The sequence below is a fragment of the Oncorhynchus masou genome, chromosome 23 (assembly GCF_036934945.1).
Source record: "Oncorhynchus masou masou isolate Uvic2021 chromosome 23, UVic_Omas_1.1, whole genome shotgun sequence".
NCBI lineage: Eukaryota > Metazoa > Chordata > Actinopteri > Salmoniformes > Salmonidae > Oncorhynchus > Oncorhynchus masou.
Window position 1 is genome coordinate 15835341 of NC_088234.1, and position 17256 is coordinate 15852596.

The 17256-nt window shown below is 43.1% G+C and overlaps 1 protein-coding gene across 3 annotated transcripts in view; it reads right to left on the reverse strand.

Annotated features, from left to right (window-relative positions):
- LOC135510427 (protein NDRG2-like) overlaps positions 1-17256 on the reverse strand; it is a 39589-nt gene that overhangs the window by 16735 nt on the left and 5598 nt on the right. Inside the window, exon 1 of one of the 3 annotated variants that reach the window (XM_064931333.1) lies at positions 989-1069. The exons of the other annotated variants lie outside the window; for them this stretch is intronic. The gene's annotated coding sequence lies outside the window, so the exon portion shown is untranslated. Of the gene's footprint in view, positions 1-988; positions 1070-17256 lie in introns of those variants that run through there. 3 annotated transcript variants of the gene reach the window in all.

Consider the following 17256-nt stretch of genomic DNA (forward strand, 5'->3'; position numbering starts at 1 on the left):
ACATTCTCTAGCAGTTGGAGAATTAAATCACCTTGATCTCAACATTTAAACAGACTGGAAAATAACTGTACGTTTTGAGACTAAAGACACCTTTCGAGCTAGTTGACCACCAATTTTCACATTTTTTTAACTGGAAGACTAGCCAACTATCTAGTAAAAACTTTGGATATGAGGTTATTGTCTCTTTTTTTGAACAAAATTAAACAGACATATCTTGTAATTGAACAAAATAGAAAGGTGGACAATAACTGGGGTCCGTATGCCGATAATACCGGAATTATTTTTTTCACTGAACCGCTTATCAAATAGTAGTATTTCCACTGAAATGTCAAACATGCTAATTGCTAAGACGTTAGCTAACATTTTTACAACACCAATAATTACAAAACATTGACGGTTTGATCACAAGATAACACTGTTGAAGGTAATATACTTCTTAAAAACGCTGTTGAATATGCCGATAATACAGGGTGCTACAATATGACCATCCACTTGTATTGCTAGTACTGCATTATGGTTCATTGTTTAGCAGCTAATTTACATGTCCAAGCAAGACTCCACTTCACCAGATGAGTACATGGCCTATCAAGTTAGCCAGGTGTGTCTTGGGGTGATTACGGCCATTTATTTTATTTCATGAACATGTGAACAGGTGTAGACAATTGAGACCCATCCACGTAGCTAGATGTGGGGATGGCTATAGCCTCTCTTTCACATGACCCATCAATTTAGGCAAGTGTGTCTGGGTAAGTATCATCTAATAATTATAAAATATATATCTGGACACTTTCTGTTTTTGATATTGTGACTATGCCAGTAACCATTTAACACATTCAAAACTACACCTTCTGTATCCTGTGCATGTGACAAATAAACATATTTATTTGATATAGTGTGTGTTTACCAAAGACGGTAATGTGAAGAACAACATGACCTGCACCAAAGTCAGATTAGGATATAGGCCAAAGACTAGATAGTCTATTTTTACCTGGAGGTTTTCCTTATTGTAGGCTACCATCTTCACCACTTTTACTCTTGAAATCTTTGGTTGTTTACTACACTACCTTGCTCTCTCTGCTAAGCACATGGCCACACACGTGAATCCTTAAAGAGATGGGTGGGGCTAAGGCTTAAGAGGGTGTGAACATTGCTGAATGGGTGTAGGCAAAGTAGAGCTCTCCAGTATGTGTACCAAAACATTCAAAGCCAATTTTGTCAAAAGTAGGGTTACAAGTTTATCACCTTTCAAAACAGAACTACTTTCCCGACGTTGCTAAACTGCAGTGTTTTTGTAGAATCTCAACTTTTATCCAATGTGAAAAACACAATTTCAAATGTTGCTACATAAGACTGAAAAGGGGTGCTGGGTCACATATATAGATTAGTATGACATTTTCCATTTTTAGAGAGAGAGGATGACAGTGGGTGAAGATATAGAGAGGTTGTTTTAAAGGACAGTTGGCTGGATTCCAACCCTTGCTGACAGCATAGATACGTGAGCCGGAGGCGGCAATGCTACCACTTCACAAGCGTCTTTATTCCACTCTATTATTCAGAATGTAGAAGATATTTTATCGCCTTCATAATATTATTACTTTCAAATAATGAAATTAACATTTTAATAGCGAGCGACTAGATGTCCAATCTAATGCCACATGACATGAAAGTAATTTTATGGAATGGTAACTGATAATTATTCCGAGAGACAATCACCCGGTACAATTTGGTTGTACACAAGTAATTAAATTACAATACAAGCCATGGATAACAATATGAATCAGCTCTCTGCAAATCAACAAACAGTGACATCATCCCAAATTCCCTATATAGTGCACTACTTCAGACCGGAGCTCTGCACAGGAAGCAGCATTGCATCACACTGTTTCACAAAATGATCAGCCACAATGTGTCATGTGCCAGAGCTAGTTGGTTAGCTATTGACTGGAATGTGGCAATCATTCAGTCATGCGACTAGCGGGTAGGTTGATTATGTATTAGCCTCTCTCTCTCTCTCTCACATCACAACCATTAAACTCTTTAACTGTTTTAAAGTTAACATTGGCCTCATGGTGGGTGTCCTACTTTGCGAGGCATTAAAAAACCTTCCTGGTCTTTGTGGTTGAATCTCGATGCTCAACTGAGGGACCTTACAGATAATTTAATGAGTTGGGTACAGAGATGAGGTAGTCATAAAAAAATAATGTTAACAGTATTCTTGCACACAGAGTGAGTCCATTCAACGTATTAGGTAACTTCTTAAGCTCATTTTTACTCTTGAATTTATTTAGGGGTGCCATAAAGGGGTTGAATACTTATTGATTCAAGACATTTCAGCTTGTCATTTGTAAAACTATTGAAAAACATCATTCCACTTTTAATTTGGTCTAGGCCAGTGACAAAACAATCGTAATTTTTAAAACAATTCAAGGGGTATGAATACTTTAAGGCACTGTATGTATATACAGCCAATTTGTCATTTGCTATCTCTGTTCCTTTCTCTTTTGCTCCCACCCTCCTCTTTCTTTCTGTCCGCCCCTCTTTATCTCTCTCTCTTGCCCTCTCTCTCTCTCAAGCACACTCTCTCCCCCTCTCAATCTATCTCTCTCCCTGTGTGTGAGTCAGTGTGTTCTAGAGCGTGTAAAAATGGTTAAACTGCACAGGAGGGACCGTCTGTCACTACATAGAGATGGAAAGAGCGAGGGAGAGAGCTATGGGGAAACTGAACACCCCCCCCCCCTCTATCTCTGTCTCTAGCTCTCAACAGTTTGCTCTTTGTATTATGGATGTTATTCAACAGCTGCTTAGCTTGCGTTATCGGTCCTGAAGCGCTTGGTAGCCTGACACGCAAAATCAGCTTTTACGCATCAGGAAATAGCTCTCGCTGGATAATTGTGTTTACACAGGCTTTGGATATAATCTGACCGTTCGGTGGAGTAGTCAGTACAGCTGCCATATGTAACTAAATGTGTTCAGTTTAAAAATCATGAAGCTTATGTAGGCGGCATGGTTGCGTTCAGGAGGGAACAACATTCTGAAAACGTGAGATAGAAATGTTGCACCCTGCACAGCAAATACTCCAGTGTTAAATCAACACAGTGTCAAATATAAAACTGGTCCAGTATCTATACAGGTCCACACTTTTCAGTGTTAAATTAACACATTGCTTTGTGTAAAGCCTTATTTGAATATTTCCCAGAGTGCCTTGCATGTCGAGTGAATTGTCTCGTTACCACCCATGACTGTATTTATTAGTGAAGAGACATTTTGTTGTTGCATTCATCCATTTTCAGTACTGTGACCTTCACTAAGTAAGATCCTTATCAAATATGTTATCATTAAGGCTTGCCTGACCTCTACTTGTTCCTGGGCAGCTGCTACACAGCGTTACATCTCACTCTTGCCACCTCCCCGGACAACAACAAGACGGTTCTGGCTGGGATCTTACCTCAGAACCCTGAGTCTGATCCCGGTCGACCTGCGAGCCCCAGTCTCTTTCCTGCTCTCCACACACTATGTCCAGCTCCAAAAGTTCTTAAGAAATTTTAAAACTGGAAAAAGAGCCAGTCACGGATTTAACTAAACACTGCTCTCTTCTCTCTCTTGTGCAGGAGCGGGAACCAGTGTCCAGTGCACAGGCTTGCTACAGCCAAGCCCACAACGGTTTGGCGCAACGTGGCCCATCCTGCTCTGCTGAACCGGCACCGGGACCTGTCCTGGATGGTCGCCCATGAGATCCTCCCGGTCAGGGCCGTTATGCACTCCCGGGGCATGGTGAGGACACCCGCATGCCCCCGACCAGGGGTCAGCCGCTGTGGAAGGAAGCAGGCCCCCTGGTCTCCCTGTTTCTGCCAGGAGGGGAGGACACCCCAGCTCGTGCTGTATGGAGTGGGCCGAAGGCCTATTCCACCGAAGCCCTTCACCAAGCTCTGGCCTACCCTCTCATGTCTGAACGATGCACTGTGGTCCTCCCGCAACCTGCTGGTAGCGAAATGAGCAGAGACCACCCCCCCAGGCAGTGGCCATGGTAGCCACGGAAACCCTGGGGTGGTACAGAAGAAAGGGGGCCTCGACCCCAAGCAAAGGGTCCCCCACAATACCCAAGGCCCCGGCGGCCAAGGCCTGACAGCGCTGCAGCGCCTTGGGGAGGGATCTCCTCTGGGCACCAACAGACAGGGCGGTAATTGATTCGGAGGAGCAGGAGGCAAGTTTGATAAGGACTCACCCTGTTCCTGGCAAACGACCGAAGACAGCCTTTTAACAAAGTGACTTTTTGACATGTTTTCCATGTCTTAAAAATGTTTTACCTTAGTTAAATCATTTGTATACTTTTTAAATGGCTTTTACAGAATTGGATGGGTTTTTTTTTACAAGAAAAAGTACTTTTATTCATGTACTTTTTAACAAATTTAAAATTCAAATACTGTGTTTTATACTTTTATGCCGTTTTTATGTGTATAAAATGATGTGCAAAAATAGGAGCGGTTTTAAAATAAATGCAAACAATAAAACTTTTCCAAAAGAAAAAAAAGAAAAATCCTTTAATTTTAATGATTGTTTAACACAATACAACACATATTTCATAAGGACTTATTTTGAGGGCCTAGTTTTACCCTAATAGAGTGGCCTGAAACTCATGATTTACAGGCAACATCAGACCTCCAAGTCACATTATCCTGACTTGCAAAGTGATGTGTAATTCAAGTTTCAATGTCACATGCACAAGTACAGTGAAATGCCTTTCTTGTAAGCTCAAACCCCAACAATGCAGTAATCAATAACAATGTAATACTAAAAATAACAAGGTAGAACAAAAACACAAGTTATAAAATAAGAAGAACACAATGAAGTAAGCTATATACACGGTCAGCTCCAATACCATATTTACAATGGGCAGGGATACTGGATGGATAGATATGTATAGGGGTAAGGTGACTAGACATCAGGTTATATGATAAACAGAGTAGCAGAAGCGTGCGTACATGATGATTGTATGGGAGTTGTTGTGCATGTGTGTAGTCGGTATAGAGGTCCTGGATGGCAAGGAGCCCGGTCCTAGTGATGTCCCGGGCTGTCCGCACCACCCTCTGTAGCGTTATGCGATCGTGGGCGGTGCTACTTCCATACCAAGCAGTGATGCTGCCAGTCAAGATGCTCTCAATGGTACAGCTCTATAACTTTTTGAGGATTTGAGGGCCCATGCCAAACCTTTTCAACCTCCTGAGGGGGAAGAGGCGTTGTCGCGCCTTCTTCACGACTGTAAGCATGTGTGTGGACCATTTTAAGTTCCTATTGATTTAGACACAAAGGAACTTGAAACTTTCGACTTGCACCACTGTAGTTCTGTCGATGTGGAAGGGGGCGTTCTCGACCCCCGTTTTCTGTAGTCCTGTCGATGTGGAAGGGGGCGTTCTCGACCCCCGTTTTCTGTAGTCCTGTCGATGTGGAAGGGGGCGTTCTCGACCCCCGTTTTCTGTAGTCCACTATCAGCTCCTTGGTCATACTGACATTGAGGGAGAGGTTGTTGTTCCAGTCACTGACCGCCTCCCTGTAGGCTGTCTCATTGTCGCCGGTGATCAGGACCTACCACCGTCGTTTCGTTAACTAACATGATGACGGTGTTGGAATCATGCGTGGCCAGACAGTCGTGGGTGAACAGTGTGTACAGGAGGGGACTCAGCACACACTCCTGAGGGTCAGCATAGCGGAGTTGATGTGACCTACCCTCACCACCTGGGGTTGGCCTGGAAGGAAGTACAGGATCCAGTTGCAGAGGGAGGTGTTCAGTCCCAGGTTCCTAAGCTTGGTGACGAGTTTGGAGGGGACAATGGTGTTCTGGGGGACAAGAATGTGTGGATTATAGACGGGGATAAGAGGTTGAAAATGACCGTGAATATGTCTGCCAGCTGTTCTGCACATGCTCCTGAGAACGCGCCCTGGAATACCATCATTTGACCTGATTAAAGACTTCACTTACGTCGGCCTCAGAGCGAAATCATCCAATCTTCTGAGTCGGCCCTCACATCCCTCACATCCGGCCCGATCTTGTTATTGTCAAAGTGTGCATATTATGCATTGAGTTTGTCTGGTAGAAAGGCATCATTGGGCAGATCATGGCTGGGTCTTCCTTAGTAATCCGTAATGACTGTAGCTCCTGCCCCATGCAGCGGGCATCAGAGCCTATGTAGTATGATTCCACCTAATTCCTATATTGACCTTTTGCTCTGCGGAGGTCATATTGTGTACTTGTTTCTGTCCTCAGCCGTAGCCTCAAGGTTGCCTGCAACAGCCCTGTGTGCGGCAGCCCTATCCTTTAGTTTATCGCCAACCTCAGCGTTAATCCAGAGCTTTTGATTGGGGAAGCAGCGAACCTTCACTGTGGGGAAAATGTTGGTAATGCATTTCCTAATGAAGCCGGTGATGGAGGTGGTTAGCACGTTGATGTAATCGGCAGAGTCCCGAAACATATTCCAATCAGTATAATCAGCATAATCCTGTAGCATAATCTAGGATTCTGGAGACCATTTCACAACAGAGCGAGTGACAGGTAATTCCTGTCATGATCTGATTTGCCGAATGGCCGATAAGGGAAGGCCTTGCATGCTTGCTTGTGGGTAGAATAACAGTGTCCTAGGACTTTATCGCCCCTAGTGGTGAGGGAGACGTGTTGATGTAAATTGGGTATCACGTTTCTTAACGACGTGGAATTTAATTCACCGGCAACCAGAATTGCAGCCTCTGGATGTAAGTTGTTTTTTGTAAATGTTTTCATATTTCATATAAAAAAAATTTTTTTTTTTTTTTATCATTTTATTTTTTACTTTGTACACCTTTTTCTCCCGAATTGGTAGGTACAGTCTTGTCCCATCGCTGCAACTCCCGCACAGACTCGGGAGAGGCAGAGGTCGAGAGCCACGCGTCCACCGAAACACGACCCTGCCAAGCTGCACTGCTTCTTGACACAGTACTCACTTAACCCGGAAGCCAGCCGCACCAATGTGTCGGAGGAAATACCGTAAACTGGCGACCGACGTCAATGTGCAGGCTATAACTGTGTGGTTATAGCCTGGTAAGTTCGTTAAATGCCAGCTTGTTATTTTTCTGGTCCTGAGGTGGAATGTATACAAAAGTCACAATAACAGCTGAAAACTCCCTCGGGAGGTAAAAGAGTAAGCATTTGATCAGGTATTCCAAGACGGGTGAACGAGTCAGCAGACCAGCTGTTGTTGATGAACAGGCAAACCCCTCCTCCCCTCAATTTCCCCAACTGCACTGTCCTGTCCGCATGGTGAATGGGGAAGCCATCAAGTTTTATCTTGTTCAAGAGGCATGTTTCAGAAAAGCAGAGAATATTGCAGTTTCGAGAGTCCGGTTGGTAGAAAATCTGTGATCGGAGGTCATCCATTTTATTATCAAGTGGCTGTACATTGGCAAGTTGGTTGTAAGAAATGATAGCGGATACCTTTTGTGAAAATAGACAAAATCATAAAATAGCAAAGTTGGCTCTGAGCTTTCAATATCACGGCCAGGGCAAAAACCAAAACGTGCACGCCTTGGGGTCTCCATGACCTAGTTTGGGAAACCATGCCCTAAAGTATCTAAACTGGAACAACCATTTCGGTAACGGGTGCAATAAGTATAGATATTGAAAGAAAGAATTCAAAAATCTAACTGCAATAGAGCATGCTGGAAAATATGAGAATGACGGGCGTGGTTTTGATTTAACGCTGGTTGTCTTAACACCAACACTGGGGTTATTTTACACAAATTAGTGTTAATTTAACACCTGAATCAACACTAGAAATTGTACACTATAAAATCAACACAAGGTAACAATGGCCAATTCCATATGCTCACTCCATAGAAGCATATCTGTTCTACATAGAAATATACTATCTATCTGATATTTCTATTATTATGCTCTCCAGTGAATGCAACGCAGGTATGAGCTCTCTCAAGTGAGCTTCGACTGCCACGGTGCCAGGTCTTTGAACTGCTATCAGGCAGCCTTGGACCAATATGCGAAATGTCAACAACCTTTCGGACCATTTCTACCTCAGTACTCTGCCAACTGGATAGACTTCTTCCACTACAGAGACTACCAAGTGCTACAATAGTAGTGACACAGATATGGGCCTGTGATCATCAAGCGTCTCAGAGTAGATAAACAGATCTAGGATCAGGTCCTCCCTGTCCATAATAATTTGATTCATTATGATCTAAATCACAAAACTGATCCTAGATCAGCACAGCACTTTTTCTCTGAGACGCTTGACAAATATGAGCCCTGATCTTTTGATTGGTTCTGCCAATAGAAGAGGATCATGAATCAGAAGAGAAGAACACAGAAACACAGCTAAAAGATCAGTAAGTAATCTGAGGAAACACATCTTTCTGGATACTATTCCCTACACCGTGTCCCATCTTCCTCAAGTGGATGCAATTCTTTAGCTTCCCAGAAATCACATCTTTCTGTTGTGGAGTGGATGGTATTATGTGGCGACAGTAAATATTGATTTGATACAAGGTAATACAGGTCAGTGCCCTTGAGATCTGCTGTGTCCCTTCCCGGTCTCTGTTGGTTCTCTGTTCACCCTTCATTGATCAATCATTGACTGACTGGCTAGAGAGCCAACTCCACACACCTGGCCTGTAGTCAACAGACGACCTACCCCTGACCTGTAGTCAACCTACCCCTGACCTGTAGTCAACCTACCCCTGACCTGTGGTCAACAGACGACCTGCCCCTGACCTGTGGTCAACAGACGACCTGCCCCTGGCCTGTGGTCAACAGACGACCTGCCCCTGGCCTGTGGTCAACAGACGACATGCCCCTGGCCTGTGGTCAACAGACGACATGCCCCTGGCCTGTGGTCAACAGACGACCTGCCCCTGGCCTGTGGTCAACAGACGACCTGCCCCTGGCCTGTGGTCAACAGACGACATGCCCCTGGCCTGTGGTCAACAGACGACATGCCCCTGGCCTGTGGTCAACAGACGACATGCCCCTGGCCTGTGGTCAACAGACGACATGCCCCTGGCCTGTGGTCAACAGACGACATGCCCCTGGCCTGTAGTCAACAGACGACATGCCCTTGGCCTGTAGTCAACAGACGACAAAAATCTGACCTATTATAGGCCATAGTGAACAGAGCCTGATGAAAATCTGTGGACTCTACAGCCCTCAAGGACCAGAGTTATGGCTATCCATTCTAATAGAATTCCCCTAACAGAGGTATCTGCCGATAGAAATCAAAAATAATTATTTTTTATTTTATGTATTTTTTTCTATGAAAAAGCACTGTTACAGTAAGTGAATCCCTGTGGGAGAATATCAGAGTTGGAGTCGTACGTTACTTTTCCATTATTTTAACTTATTTCTGGGTGGATCCAGGATATTCGGTCTCTACCTTGATCTATACGTCCTGCTGTTCACTGAGGCGTGTCCCTGTACTGCTATGTTTCTGCTGGGTGCTGATAACACAACTGTACAGATACAGCTCACACACCCAGGTGTGTGTGGAAGTGTGTGTGTGGCTTACTCACCCTGCATTGTTCAACCCCTCTGAGAGGCCAGTCAGTCTCTAAAACACCTGCAGTCAGACATGAGCTGAATAACTATCAGAAACCTGGATCTCACGCTCTCTTTTCTCAATAATCTATTTTTTTCTCTAGCTCTCTCTCTTGCCCTCTGCATCCATCTTTCTTTTCCCTCGGTCTAATACCTTTGTCTATGTGTCTGTTTTCACTCTCTCTCCACCTTTGTCACCTTCTCTCTCTGTATTTTATTACTAACCCCCTATTCTTCACCCCTTGCTCCCTTGTTATCCCCCCCCCAATCGCTCCATTTCCCTCCCTCTCTAGCTCCTTTTCATCTATCCCTTTCTCTCCCTCCCTCTCTTCATGAAACAACAAGCTTCCAGTGTAATGGAAAGCAGGGTAAACAATCATGTTGGCAGGGGCTCCCCTTTCTCATCTGTCTTCTCTTCCTCTACTGGCTATGCGTCTGACAAACAACATACACTGAGGTAGTCTAAATTTGGAATTTAGGGTGAAAGGTTGAGATGTTAAAGGTTAAACTGTTTGCTGTGTAGTGTGTGTGTGTGTGTGTGTGTTTGTTCTCAAGGGTATGCAACATGAGAGGGGTATTAATAGCTAAATAAGATTTTAGATTTGTAGAGGGAGTGGGGGCGACTCAGAGAATCTCAGACAGTTCTTCCAGGTTCAACTTTGTTATACAACGCAAAGGAAGGGCTGTGCTTCAAAGAATACATGGCCGATTATATACAGTTGAAGTCAGAAGTTTACATACACCTTAGCCAAAAACATTCCAACTCAGTTGTTCACAATTCCTGACATTTAATCCAAGTAAAATGCCCTGTTTTAGGTCAGTTAGGATAACCACTTTATTTTAAGAATGTGAAATGTCAGAATAATAGTAGAGAGAATGATTTATTTAATCTTTTGTTTCTTTCATCACATTCCCAGTGGGTCAGAAGTTTACACACACTCAATCAGTACTTGGTAGCATTGCCTTTAAATTGTATAATTTGGGTCAAACATTTTGGGTAGCCTTCCACAAGCTTTTGGCCCATTCCACCTGACAGTGCTGGTGTAACAGAGTCAGGTTTGTAGGCCTCCTTGCTCGCATACGCTTTTTCAGTTCTACCCACACATTTTCTATAGGATTGAGGTCAGGGCTTTGTGATGGCCACTCCAATAATTTGACTTTGTTGTCCTTAAGCCATTTTTCAACAACTTTGGAAGTATGCTTGGGGTCATGTCTATTTGGAAGACCCATTTGCAACCAAGCTTTAACTTCCTGACTGATGTCTTGAGATGTTGCTTCAATGTACAGTGGGGCAAAAAAGTGTTTAGTCAGCCACCAATTGTGCAAGTTATCCCACTTAAAAAGATGAGAGGCCTGTAATTTTCATCATAGGTACACTTCAACTATGACAGACAAAATGAGAAGAAAAAAAATCCAGAAAATCACATTGTAGGATTTTTTTATGAATTTATTTGCAAATTATGGTGGAAAATAAGTATTTGTTTGCTAGCTAGCATTAAAATAAATAAATCATAATCACTAGTTATAACTACACATGGTTGATGATATTACTAGTTTATCTAGCGTGTCCTGTGTTGCATATAAATCGATGCAGTGCGTATTCGCAAAAAAGGACTGTCGTTGCGTCAACGTGTACCTAACCATAAACACCAATACCTTTCTTAAAATCAATACACAGAAGTATATATTTTTAAAGCTGTATATTTAGCTAAAATAAATCCAGGTTAGCAGGCAATATTAACCAGGTGAAATTGTGTCACTTCTCTTGCGTTCATTGCACGCAGAGTCAGGGTATATGCAACATTTTGGGCCACCTGGTTCATTGCGAACTAATTTGCCAGAAATGTACGTAATTATGACATAACATTGAAGGTTGTGCAATGTAACAGGAATATTTAGACTGATGGATGCCACCCATTAGATAAAATACGGAACGGTTCGGTATTTCACTGAAAGAATAAACGTCTTGTTTTTGAGATGATAGTTTCCGGATTCGACCATATTAATGACCTAAGGCTCGCATTTCTGTGTGTTATTATGTTATAATTAAGTCTATGATTTGATAGAGCAGTCTGACTGAGCGATGGTAGGCACCAGCAGGCTCATAAGCATTAATTCAAACAGCACTTTTGTGCGTTTTGCCAGCAGCCCTGCTGTTTATGACTTCAAGCCTATCAACTCCCGAGATTAGGCTGGTGTAACGATGTGATGTGAAATGGCTAGCTAGTTAGCGGGGTGCGCGCTAATAGCGTTTCAAACGTCACCCGTTCTGAGACTTGGAGTGGTTGTTTCCCTTGTTCTGCGTGGGTAATGCTGCTTCGAGGGTGGCTGTTGTCGTTGTGTTCCTGATTCGAGCCCAGGTAGGAGCGAGGAGAGGTACGGAAGCTATACTGTTGCACTGGCAATACTAAAGTGCCTATAAGAACATCCAATAGTCAAAGGTATATGAAATTCAAATGGTATAGAGAGAAATAGTCCTATAATTCCTATAATAACTACAACCTAAAATGTCTTACCTGGGAATGTTGAAGACTCCTGTTAAAAGGAACCATCAGCTTTCATATGTCTTCATATTCTGAGCAAGGAACTTAAACGTTAGCTTTCTTACATGGCACATATTGCACTTTTACTTTCTTCTCCAACACATTGTTTTTGCATTATTTAAACCAAATTGAACGCGTTTCATTATTTATTTGAGGCTAAATTGATTTTATTGATGAATTATATTAAGTTAAAATAAGTGTTCATTCAGTATTGTTGTGTTTGTCATTATTACAAATACATTTTAAAAATCAGCGATTAATCGGCATTGGCTTTTTTTGGTCCTACAATAATCGGTATCGGCGTTGAAAAATCATAAATCGGTCGACCTCTTCTCACTACCTTCTGGAGAGCCTTACGGTTGTGGGCGGAGCAGTTGCCATACCAGGTGGTGATACAGCCTGACAGGATGCTCTCGATGGTGCATCTGTAAGGGTTTGTGAGTGCTTTTGGTGACAAGCAGAATATCTTCAGCCTCCAGAGGTAGAAAAGGCACTGCTGTGACTTCTTCATCACGCTGTCTGCGTGGGTGGACAATTCAGTTTGTCCGTGATGTGTACGCCGAGGAACTTAAAACCTACTACCCTCTCCACTACTATCCCATCGATGTGGATAGGGGGGTGCTCCCTCTGCTGTTTCCTGAAGTCCACAATCATCTCCTTTGTTTTGTTGACGTTGAGTGTGAGGTTATTTTCCTGACACCACACTCCGAGGGCCCTCACCTCCTCCCTGTAGGCCGTCTCGTCGTTGTTGGTAATCAAGCCTACCACTGTAGTGTTGTCTGCAAACTTGATGATTGAGTTGGAGGCGTGTATGGCCACGCAGTCGTGGGTGAACAGGGAGTACAGGAGAGGGTTGAGAACGCACCCTTGTGGAGCCCCAGTTTTGAGGATCAGCGGGGTGGAGATGTTGTTACCTACCCACCACCACCTGGTGGCGGCCCATCAGGAAGTCCAGTACCGAGTTGCACAGGGCGGGGTAGAGACCCAGGGTCTCAAGCTTGATGACGAGTTTGGAGGGTACTATGGTGTTAAATACTGAGCTGTAGTCGATGAACAGCATTCTCACATAGGTATTCCTCTTGTCCAGATGGGTTAGGGCAGTGTGCAGTGTGGTTGCAATTGCGTCATCTGTGGACCTTTTGGGGCGGTAAGCAAATTGGAGTGGGTCTAGGGTGTCAGGTAGGGTGGAGGTGATATGGTCCTTGACTAGTCTCTCAAAGCACTTCATGATGACGGAAGTGAGTGCTACGGGGCGGTTGGCATTTAGCTCAGTTACCTTAGTTTTATTGGGAACAGGAACAATGGTGGCCCTCTTGAAACGTGGGAACAGCAGACTGGGACAAGGATTGATTGAATATGTCCGTAAACACACCAGCCAGCTGGTCTGCGCATGCTCTGAGGACGAGGCTGGGGATGCCGTTGGGGCCTGCAGCCTTGCGAGGGTAAAAATGTTTAAATGTTTTACTCACGTCGGCTGCAGTGAAGCAGAGTCCGCAGGTTTTGATAGCGGGCCATGTTAGTGGCACTGTATTGTCCTCAAAGCGAGCAAAGAAGTTGTTTAGTCTGTCTGGGAGCAAGACATCCTGGTCCTTGACGGGGCTGGTTTTCTTTTTTTAATCCGTGATTAACTCTAGATCCTGCCACATACCTCGTGTCTGAGCCGTTGAGTTGCGACTCTACTTTGTCTCTATACTAACGCTTAGCTTGTTTGATTGCCTTGCGGAGGGAATAGCTACACTGTTTGTATTCGGTCATGTTTCCGGTCACCTTGCCCTGATTAATAGCTGTGGTTCGCGCTTTCAGTTTTGCGCGAATGCTGCCATCAATCCATGGTTTCTGGTCTGGGAATGTTTTAATAGTTGCTGTGGGTATGACATCACCGATGCACTTGCTAATAAACTCGCTCACCGAATCAGCGTATTCGTCAATGTTGTTGTTTGACGCAATACGGAACATTTCCCAGTCCACGTGATTGAAGCAATCTTGAAGCGTGGAATCAGATTGGTCGGACCAGCATTGAACAGACCTGAGCACGGGAGCTTCATGTTTTAGTCTCGATCTATAAGCTGGGAACAACAAAATGGAGTCGTGGACAGCTTTTCCGAAAGGAGGGCGGGGGAGGGCCTTATATGCGTTGCGGAAGTTAGAATAACAATGATCCAGGGTTTTACCAGCCCTGGTAGCACAATCGACAGAATTTAGGGAGTCTTGTTTTCAGATTAGCCTGGTTAAAATCCCCAGCTGCAATGAATGCATCCTCAGGACATGTGGTTTCCAGTTTACATAGTCAAATAAAGTTCATTCAGGGCCATTGATGTGTCTTCTTTGGGGGGGGGATATATGCTGCTGTGATTATAATCGAAGAGAATTGTCTTGGGAGATAATGCGGTCGACATTTGATTGTGAGGAATTCTGGTTTCTGTCGGAGCGATGCGTGAAGAAACCAGCTGGCTGTACCGACTCCGATAGCGTGTCTCGAGTGAGCCAACAAAATACTGCATAGTTTCCTAGGAACGCGAAACGAGGTGGCCATCTCTGTCGTCGCCGGAAGTTATGGAGATCTGATCCTACATCTTTACTGCCCATAATAAACAGAGCTCTCTCCCAAAAGAATTCCTCAGCTGTGCTGATCTTCTAAGAATAGCACAAACATCTAAGCAGAAGTGAAGGGTTAAAACACACACAGTAATTGAGATTACTACATGGATATACTGTATATTGGATCATAATAATGAAGATTTTGCTTCAAATCTCAGTCTTCAGGGGGTTGTTGTTTTTCCAACACGTCCGCTATGTGTTTGCAGGTTGTCATTTATTGTCATGAATCTTGCCCTGGAGGTAGCTCTGCAGAGTGGTCTCCAGCTGACACAGATACAGCAACCTGCTCTTTGTCTTCCATACTGTGTGTCTGTATAAGCTTTTCTGTGTCCGCAAGCGTGTGAGAGTAAAGATCTGTTCGGTTCTGAACAAGTATGCCTTTGAGAAGAGGCAAAACAAAGAGAGAGAGAGAGAAAGAAGCACAAAATGTCTAAAGGAATAGAACAAGCGACTCTAGCCACCATGGAGATATTGAGAGGTGCCAAAGCTCGCTCTCTCTCCCGCTCTCTCTCGGAAACATAGTTTGCCTATGCTTCTAAATGAAAAACTGTAGAAAAGGATTGCTATCTCTCTCCCTCCACTCTCTCTCTCAATATCAATATTTTCTGTGTGTCACTCAAGTCTTCACACCGTTTTCTTTTCGTTTCTGTGAGACCGTTATGGTGAACCTGTTCATGAATATCGCTCATTTACAATGATTCAAACCAGGGCTAACCACAGTGCTACAAACACTTCCTTGACAAACACACACAGGCAGACTCCCCACCCCCTTCCCTCCAAACACACACACACACACACACACACACACACACACACACAGATGCGCCACCCCCTTCCCTCCAAACACACACACAGGCAGACCCCCCACCCCCTTCCCTCCAAACACACACACACACACACACACACACCCCTTTCCCTCCAAACACACACACAGGCAGAGCCCCCACCCCCTTCCCTCCAAACACACAGGCAGATCTCCCCCTTCTCTCCAAACACACACACACACGCAGACCCCCCCCTTACCCCCAAACACACGTGCACATACATACACACACACAAACATATTTGACCTTCACGTTAGGGGATAATGCTATACAGATGTAGGATCTTAATTTGAGACAGTTTGCTACAGCAGGAAAATTATCCTGCAGCAACAGGAAGTGTGAATGATGTGAATGATTATGTGGATTATAAATTATTAACATTTTTGTAGGGATTGACACATTATTCGTTAGAGCAAATCAAGTCTAAAAATGTAAGTGGAATTACAAACTTCAGAAGCCTTTTTAAAACTCAAATAGACATGTTTGCATTTCCTGCCATGCAGGAAAATTCTCATCAACAAAAAAGTGATCAAATTAAGGTCTTGCATCTGTAGCCGATCCAGATAGCCAGATATGAACAGTAGCTATAGGAGGCCACCATTCAGTGAGTAAGTCAGCAAAGCCAAAATAAATAAAACGCCTAACTTCAGTGTAATGTCAAATTGAATCTAAATTAGTCTCTACAAATCAAATGCACATCGTGCTTGTATAATGTTATGTGGTTGACAATAGTGAGAGAGTGAATGATACCAACCCAATATACTGTAAACCATACCTATTAGAGGTCGACTGATTATGATTTTTCCACGCCGATACCGATTATTGGAGGACCAAAAAAAGCTGATACCGATAAATCGGCTGATATTTTTTGGCTGAGAGATAGATAGATAGATAGATAGATAGATAGATAGATAGATAGATAGATAGATAGATAGATAGATAGATAGATAGATAGATAGATAGATAGATAGATAGATAGATAGATAGATAGATAGATAGATAGATAGATAGATAGATAGATAGATAGATAGATAGATAGATAGATAGATAGATAGATAGATAGATAGATAGATAGATAGATAGATAGATAGATAGATAGATAGATAGATAGATAGATAGATAGATAGATAGATAGATAGATAGATAGATAGATAGATAGATAGATGGGATTGAATGAACACTTATTTCTATTTAATATAATACATCAATAAAATCAATTTAGTCTCAAATAAATATGGAAACATGTTCAATTTAAATAATGCAAAAACAAAGTGTCGGAGAAGAAAGTAAAAGTGCAATATGTGCCATGTAAAAAAGCTAACGTTTAACTTCATTCGGATCATTGGGAGGCTAGCGTCCCACCTCGACAACATACGGTGAAATTGCAGAGTGCGAAATTCAAAATATAAAAGTATTATTATTAAACATTCATAAAAATATAAGTGTTATACACCATTCTTTAGCTTAGAATCTTGGTAATCGAACCTCTTAGTCCGATTTACACTAGGCTTTACGGCGAAATCATAGCATTTGATCGTCTGAGGACAGAGCCTCACCCACTTCCTGCATTAACATGAATTCATAAACTGCACAAGTAAATCACTTACCTTTGAAGATCTTCATCTTTTTGCAATCCAAAGGGTCCCAGTTACACAATGAATGGTTGTTTTGTTCGATAAAGTCATTCTTTATATCCCAAAAATGTCAGTTTATTTGGTGTGTG